The sequence below is a fragment of the Micropterus dolomieu genome, linkage group LG07, assembly GCF_021292245.1.
Source record: "Micropterus dolomieu isolate WLL.071019.BEF.003 ecotype Adirondacks linkage group LG07, ASM2129224v1, whole genome shotgun sequence".
Taxonomy (NCBI): domain Eukaryota; kingdom Metazoa; phylum Chordata; class Actinopteri; order Centrarchiformes; family Centrarchidae; genus Micropterus; species Micropterus dolomieu.
In genome coordinates this window covers 23,437,565-23,445,941 of record NC_060156.1, presented here as the reverse complement: position 1 = coordinate 23,445,941, position 8,377 = coordinate 23,437,565, and positions in this window count along the sequence as shown.

Below are 8,377 nucleotides of genomic sequence, written 5' to 3'. Positions count from 1 at the left end.
GAGGCTAAAATCACTGACTGAGAACAAGCAGTGTCTCGTAATACTTTAACTAGGCGCTGGTCAGCAGGTAACCCGGTAAGTGAAATACATGCCTCAAAAACAAAAGGCTTAAAGCAGGCACCTACATCTGTACACTCATCTATATGACTAAGCGTGTGGGCCTCTGCTTTGATCAAACCGACACCCTTAGGCTGGGAAACTCTAGGAGATTGCTCCTTACGTTTCAATGTGTAGCAGTTAGCGATTACATGTCCGCTCTGATGGCAGTAGTAACACTTACGATCATCCTTCTTAGCTTGTGCTGCTTTGGGTGGGCTAAGCGCCGGTGAGGGTGGAGTGTGCCGGATACTGCGAGGTTTACCACCTGCTACCGTGGAGAAAACAGTCTTATGCGTAAGCACATACTCATCAGCTAAGGTAGCAGCTGCTGTAAGTGTCTGCACCTTTTGCTCATTCAGGTACATCACCACACTGTCAGGGAGACACTTCTTAAAATCCTCCAGAAGCATTAGCTCCCTGAGTGAACTAACATCAGTAACATGACTGGCAGCAGTCCATTTGTCAAACAATATGCCTTTCTCCCTAGCGAACTCAACATACGTCTGGCCCTGCTCTCTTTTATGCTCCCGAAATCTCTGTCGGTACGCTTCAGGGACCAACTCATAAATGCGCAAAATGGCTGTCTTCACTTTGTCATAGTTCACGCTGTCCTCCAGAGGTAATGCAGCGATGGCTTCCTGAGCTTTACCTTGGAGCTTGCACTGGAGCAGGAGAGCCCAGACTCCAGGCGGCCACTGTAATGCGGCAGCAATGCGCTCAAAAACGCAGAAATAGGAATCCACTTCAGTCTCACGGAAGGTCGGTACCAAAGCTATATGCTTACCCACATCAAAATTAATTTTAGCTGAATCGATAGCTGTATCAGAGGAGGGAGAGGGTTGTGGCCTACCTGAGGCAGACGGTGGAACCTGCTCCACCTTGGAGTTTTCGAGCTCAAGCTTCCGCAGTCTCACAGCCTTGTCAACCTCCATTTCTAGCTCCAGCCTCCTAACATCCAGCTTAAGCTGCAAGTGCTGTTGCCGTTCCCTCTCCTGTGCGTCAAGTTGGAGACGGGCGAGTCGGACTTTCATCCGGGCCTCATCCCTGGAACGAGCACTGCTGCTGGGTGGAGATGGATCATAGCATGGCAGTGTGAACGGCGTCTTCATCCGCTCACCTGCCGCGCCGTCCCTCCCCAAATCAGGCTGAGCTTGGCGGCCAGGCACATCCTCTATCTCTGTAGGGATGGCTGCTGGAAGTGTCACTCCCACAGGTTGCTGAGCCTGCTCAGGTAGCACAATCTCCCCCTGATCTATCAAGCCATCAATAATCCGGATCCGGAGATCCTTTTTCAATAAAGTTTTGGCAACCGTGATTCCAAAATGGGTGGCTATACGAATTAAGTCATCTTTACGACAACTGCTAATTTTCTCAAGGGTCGGGTTGACTATAAATGAGTCCAAATCAAAATGCTCTGCCATAGCTCAGTCAGCCAACTGCACTCCCCTAAACTGAGTAACAAATAATTTTCCACCAGATTCAGTTGAGTGTATCCTGGACGAGCCCCCAATTATGTTACGTCCCCGCTCTCTAGGGGTAGGAGAGACGTAAAACTTAAACCAGATGGCTTTGGTATGGGTGGAAAGATTATTTATTAAACAGTCCGGTACAACAAAAAGGTCACACAGAAAATGGGCAAGCGGGTGGTGCGTAAAACAAAGAACCAAATATAACAAAAAGAGATCCCTCCTAAATGAGGGATTACTAAACTACTTACAAAAGAATAAACAAAAACCTCTCTAGCCGTCGTTCAAAAACCAAAACACAGGGAGCGCAGCACCCCTAAACCTAGTGTATCTAAAACAAGTAATTTCTAACAGGTGTAAGTAATCAGTGATGAGCTTCTCCTAGCCCAATTCTGCAGACCAATACTGAGATAAACCCGGGTGAGTTACCAACTCTCAATAACACACAGATCTAACGAGCAAGGAAATGGTGGTTTCCACTAAGGACACGTCGGGGCAAACTACATGCCCCGACGCGGCTGCCTTCGGCAGCTGTAACAGCAGTTATTACTAATGTTGTGGGGACATAAAAAATCTGTTTACACACTCACATTGTGGAGACTTGCTTCCTTATGGGGAAAAATGCTAGTCCCCATAATGTAAATCATTACATTTAGTGTGAAGACTTGGTTTAAAGTTAGGATAAGGGTTAGGTGAAGGCAAGTAGTGATCATGGATATGATTAGGGGTAAGTCTCCAGGGATTGAATGCAAGTCCCTGCAATGTCCCTATGTGTGTGTGTGTGCATGTGTGTGCATGTGTGTGTGTCAAAGGTCCCCTCGAAATAAATGAGCTTCAGAAGTCATGGGTTTAGGTTTGTGGGATATTATTTTCTTGTTTTATTTTTGTAAATCCTTCTTTGGGTGTCTGTTTACTTACTTCCTGTCTCAGAGTTTCTCGTTCTCTGTGTTGTTTTGTCATTATGTCATTTATTCGTTTTACTTTGGTATTTTCCTCTCCTCTCGTTTCTGGTCACTTCACTTCCTGCTGTTATTCCACTGGTTTGATTGTTTGCTCTTCCCTGATAGTTTCCACCTGTACCGTATTAATCACATCCCTCTTGTGTATTTAAGTCTGTGTCTTCTCATTGGTTTCTGTCATTTCATCTTCATACGTTGTCAGATGTCTCTGCCTATTCCTTGACAAGTTTGGATGGGTTTTTTTGGGTTTCCAGAACCTTGACTTTTTGTTTTTGGATTTGCTTGTTTCTTGGACTGCCTGCCTCACCTGTGGTGTAAGTTGCTAACACTTTGTTTAATAAAACAATGTAGATATTTGAAGTGCAAGATGCTACTGATCACTGTCCAAATACTTATCACAGATTAGCAGTGCAGTCTCAGAATTTCTCTTAACACACTTCAATGCCTGACTTCTGTTTACACAACTAAACTGTAAGGCTACACAAATAATCCAAAACATATGTAAATCTCAGTGGGAATTTTATAATTTGGATCCAGACACAACACGTCTGGGACATTTCTCCGCAAAATTATGAATCAAGAACCAAGATTTTTATTAAATATAATGTCCTTTCTTCCTCTGCAGCAGTCCCACTGCCACACTGATCTTGCCAAAATTGTAGGATTGTTCATAAAATACAGATGTCCCTGAAATCAAGACTACTTGTTAGTGCTTATATTCACCACTCTATTCCTCTGAATACATGAGAAAAACAACAACACCAAGGTCATGGGTGGCATAAATGTGTTAGGTGAGGGTTGTTTTGGAATGTCAATAGATGTCAGGAAAGCCCCACAATCTTTCACATGTCAGTTTCAAACAGGGAATACAGAATCACATTTGTCTCACAGAGGAAAACAATACAAAACAAAAGTCTAGAAAAACAGTGATACTGTGAATGACATATAAGATCTGTAACCAATTTAAACAAGCACAACAATCACATGTCTCAACACTGTCTTTTTGTATGCTGTGAAATCAGCCGTTGTCCAAGAACTGAGGACCTCTATCATGACTGTCAGAGGCCCTTTTGCATTACCCAGTAGACTTTTTTTGCCCTGAGTTGTTGGCTAAACTTCTCAGCCCGCATACAAATCCTGCCTCCCATCCTAGTATTGTCAAGGTTATTCAAAGGTTTTAACACCAACACTATGTTGAAAGGTAGTGCAGTTTTGTATACTCCTGTTTTCCTCCTGCGTTCCTCCTCCTGTGCCTGTTTTTATGCTTCATGGTTTTCCAGACAGAAAGCAGAACTCTGCAGACACTGGTACTGGCTAAGATTGTTGCACATGTATCTGTGGGGAGCTAGTATTACACCTATTAAAACAAGAGCAGTACACAGTAAGTAATGAAGTGTTGCTTGGGAGGCTTACTTTAAGTCAAAACAGTCCTTTCCCTTTGGATGACTCAACAAGTCCTTATAGGAGACAGAATGCAACTCACCATGTCCACTGCAGGTGTTTCTTGCCTATGCTGAGGTGAATAAACACTGTTATATGAAATTGTCTTGAAAACATATTAAACCGTTGACATGAGACAACAAAGATGATTTGAGTCTGTGCAGGGAATTTCACTCATTTGTTTTTGAAGATCGATTTATGGGGATCTAAAATCTTTCCCAGCTCCAAAAGGAAAATAAGAAGGAAGTTCAAATCTTTGAGAAATTTCAAGCGTACTAAAATCAAAACATGGAGCGAAGGCACAGACAATATAGTTTGACCCTCAAATTGCCAATTTAACTTCCTGTACTGTATTTACCCTAAACAATCTACACCTACTCCTGTCAGCACACACCTTAGGCAGCGCTGATATCTGTATGCTGAAGTGAGCAGATGTGTCAGAGCTGAGGGTGAAGAAGTGTGAATGGAGAGAGACGTGGTGAGTGAAGACTCCATGTTTATTCCTCCATGGGGAGAGGGCTGTCATTGCCGAATTCCTGTGAATGAAGTATGGTGGCCAATTCCTGTGAGCCGGATAATTCACCATTATAGGTCTGAAGTATCCAACATGAACGTGACACTTAGTGTTGAGAATTCACACAAGCCACGGCCACGCAGACTCCTGTGGAGCCACTAATTCTGGCAATTTTAAGAGGGACAATCGCCAGCCTATATGACATGCAGGCTGCAAAGGTGTCGAGTTATTTAGATGCCTAATCCGAGCTGTAACAATAGCAGAGAAGGTTGAGGATGAAATGACTCAATGGGGAGCTTTCAATATCAAATTAAATAGGATGAATAAAAGTATAGGGGACATCAGATTACTGCATACCCTGTAAAAGCTTTAATAACAGTGACCATGATCTACTTATTTACAGTAATCCAATTATTGTTCCATGTCAAAAACACACCTATATGTATTAAACAACTACCAAGAAAACACGTCATCAGCACATAAACAAATTTTATTAAGCAATAATAAACATAAATTACATTAACTTTAAGTCTGGCACTTTGCTTGACGTGGACACTGTATGCTGCTAGCTAGATAAATATTGTTTTTATAACATCTTTCAGCAAGGAAGTGTTTCCTGTTCAAGCTCTCAAATGGGAGCTGGGTTATAGAGCTGCCTCATTCACGACGGACACATCACTAATCCTACGTATCTTTACCTAAAAGTTAGGCTCTAATTCAAGCAAATATAATTGCCATCATATTAACGTAAAGAGTGCCTGTCTGAAAGGGACTTTAGAGTATGTAGTATGGATACATCTTCATGAGACAAACTTCCCATGTCCTGAAAAAACTCCAAAAGACATTATAAAGTTTGATTGATGGACTGTTGAATGAACTAGGTAATTGTTGGGATAAGTGCTTGTTCAGAAGAGGCGAAATAAACTGTATGTAATAACTAAAATTGGGTAAAATTCAAGCAAATTACCACTGAAAACTAATTTATGTCTAAATCAGTTATCATAAAGAACATTAGAGAGGAGGAGAGTCAGGGAGACAAACTGATTTCCTGACACAATGACAGCCTGCTCAACACATGCAGCTTCCTCTTTATTTACTATCTGCTGACAGCCAAGGTCATCTCAAAGTCACCCAGGCAGCCTAAAACAAACGCATTTTCCCATTAAAGATTTGTTCTTGTTGTTGTAAAAAAGGGTCAGACTCATTGTCTTTGGTTCTGCTGTATGTGGAAAAAAACCCACATGTCTCAAAATTAAATATCGAGGTTAAAAAAGTTTGTTTACGCTCAGTTAAAAAAAAAATCTGAATGTCAAAAGCGTACTTTAAGATCAGGAAACAAAAATTTTAAAAAGCATTCACACTTTTCACAAATACTTTTGAAACATGTGCTTTGTGGATTCTGTGTTGCTTGAGCATCTGTAGGAAATCCCATCTGTGTCTCATTGACATTATCTACTACTTGTGAAATTTCATACATGTAGTTATCATGCCCCAAGGAACCAGGCTTGGGCGAGAATACCTGCTTGGGGTTGTTTTTACATCCAGAAAGACAGCTCCCTTCATTACTCAGATATTCCATATCAGATATCTCACTGAGCTATCTCTGCTGGGTTTCCTGGAGTTTCTTTGGCTCGGAGGCTGAGCTGTGCTCCAGTCCCCTTCTGAAGGCCAACCCTGGGGTTTCAGCCAAACTGCTCTCTTACTCTCAGTTCTCCTAAGTGATTGTAAACCTGCTCAGGTTTTCACCTGCTATGGCCATGAAACCCAAACTGGCTGTAAAAGGAAAAACAAAACAAAAAAAGAAAGTCATTTTTCTTTCCTATGTTTCCCTCTTTGCTAGAGGCTGGTTCTGAGTGATATAGCAAGATGGCAGCATGTCAGTGTCAGTATTAAGTTTTGTAAGTTTTTCTTTAACTTTTTAGTTTTTAAAATATTTAAACTGAAGTAAAGGAAAGCATTTATATAGTGCATTGCAAACGGGATTTTTAAGATTTGTATGTGGATTTCTCCTTCCTGGATTATCTAACTGGGATATTGCGTTGATTCTCTGAACATATATCTGCAACCTTCTGGGTCTCAAAGACCTCCTGCGTCTCTCTACTGGCCTTTCCCTCAGACCACATTAACTGCAGTGCCTTTCTCCATTTTTCACTCCATTGCCTGCGGCCTGCAGTGCACTCACATACACAGATGCGCATTTTCTGGACTAAGTCAATGGCGCTTCTGATGATATTGTCATATATTGCTGTGCGTCAACTCTTGTACAAGTGATTGAATATTTGCATAATGCGTTTATCGAAGTCCAAAATACCCTTATGCAGCTGAAATTAGTTCTAAATGCAGATAAGACCAAACTTATGTTGTTTACCAAATCCAGGACCAGGCCACAAAGCATCCCTGCGGTTGTCACTCTGAGGGGAGGTTAGGAATAGAGGTTGTTAACTCCTATAAATACCTCAGTCTTTTGATTGATGACTCTCTGCTTTTATGCCACATGTGCTGTACCTGGTGAAAATCCTGAGGCTAAAACTGGGTTTTTATTTTCTTTTAATGTAACAAAGCAACTTTTGGCCACCACTTTTTTTATCTGTTCTGGACTATGGTGATCTTTTATATATGCATACCTCTGCACAGAATCTTCATATGATTGACACAGCTTACAATGCTTCCTTGAGGTTCATTACAAATTGCAAAGTGTTGACTCACCACTGTGAGCTATACTCTTGGGTTGGATGGCCTCCTCTAGCCACCCAAAGGCTATTTCATTGGTACACTTTCATATATAAGGCAATTCTTGGTCTGCTGCCAAGCTACCTATGTGTTCATATCATGCAGAAAAGTAATGGGCAACACTCTTTGGGTTCTCAGGACTTCTTTATGCTCTCTGTGCCAAATACCCATATGGAAACGGGAAAGAAGGCATTTCTGTATTCTTCACCTTCAGCATGAAATACATTGCAAAAGGACTTGAAACTCACTGAATTAATCTCGCTAAATGCATTTAAATCCAAAATGAAAGACTTAGAGGCAGATGCCTTAATGTCTAAATGCTCTTAGACTGTAAAAATGATTTAAAATGCCTTTATGAAATGTTAGCTTACTAGTCTTCTGTGTTTGTCTGTACCTATGTGTATTTTTTTTTATATGCTGCTGCCTGTCTTGGCCAGGTCACCTTCCAAAAGAGGTTCTTACTCTCAATGGGACTCCCCTGGTTAAATAAAGGTTAAATAAAAAATTAAATAAATAAATATATTGTACACTCCAAAACCCACTCCAGAAGTCCTTCCTCTGCCCTCTGCTTGTGTGTGGGAGACCACTTGGACCGGAAGTGAAGGCGGAGTTTTGGACTTCACTGCTGCAAAGGAGAAATGAGCATGTTTCCTGGAATCTTCCTCTGCTTCACTGTATCGCAGCATATCTATCAGTGTTATTCTGTTTTACGAGGAGAGAGAAGGATAGAGTTGTACTCTATGAAAGTTATTTAAAAGGTCTACAACCCCGGCTCCCACACACACACACCCCTTCATCCCTGGCATGTCGGACCTGCAGTGGAGCGTGTAATCGTAACACCATGTTCAATGTTGGAGAGAACTCACAGGCCAAATTGTCCATGTCATCGCCCGCTTCTGGCTGTGAAATACTGGATCTGACATCATCGTCCCTCATGGAGGGGCACAGAGGGACTGGAAGAGGGGTGAGTTTCAGAGGATACAACAAGATGTGGGGGTGAAGCTGCCTGGAATGTTGTATCTGTGGAAGTCGTTACGTCAAATTCCCCAGGTAGACATCTAAAATTATTACCTGGTTCCTCTTACCCTTTAAATGTTGGTTCCGCTCTCTTTTTCTTTATCTGTCTTCCCACTACTCTGCTTCCCTTCATCATCCTACCCTTCTTTTTT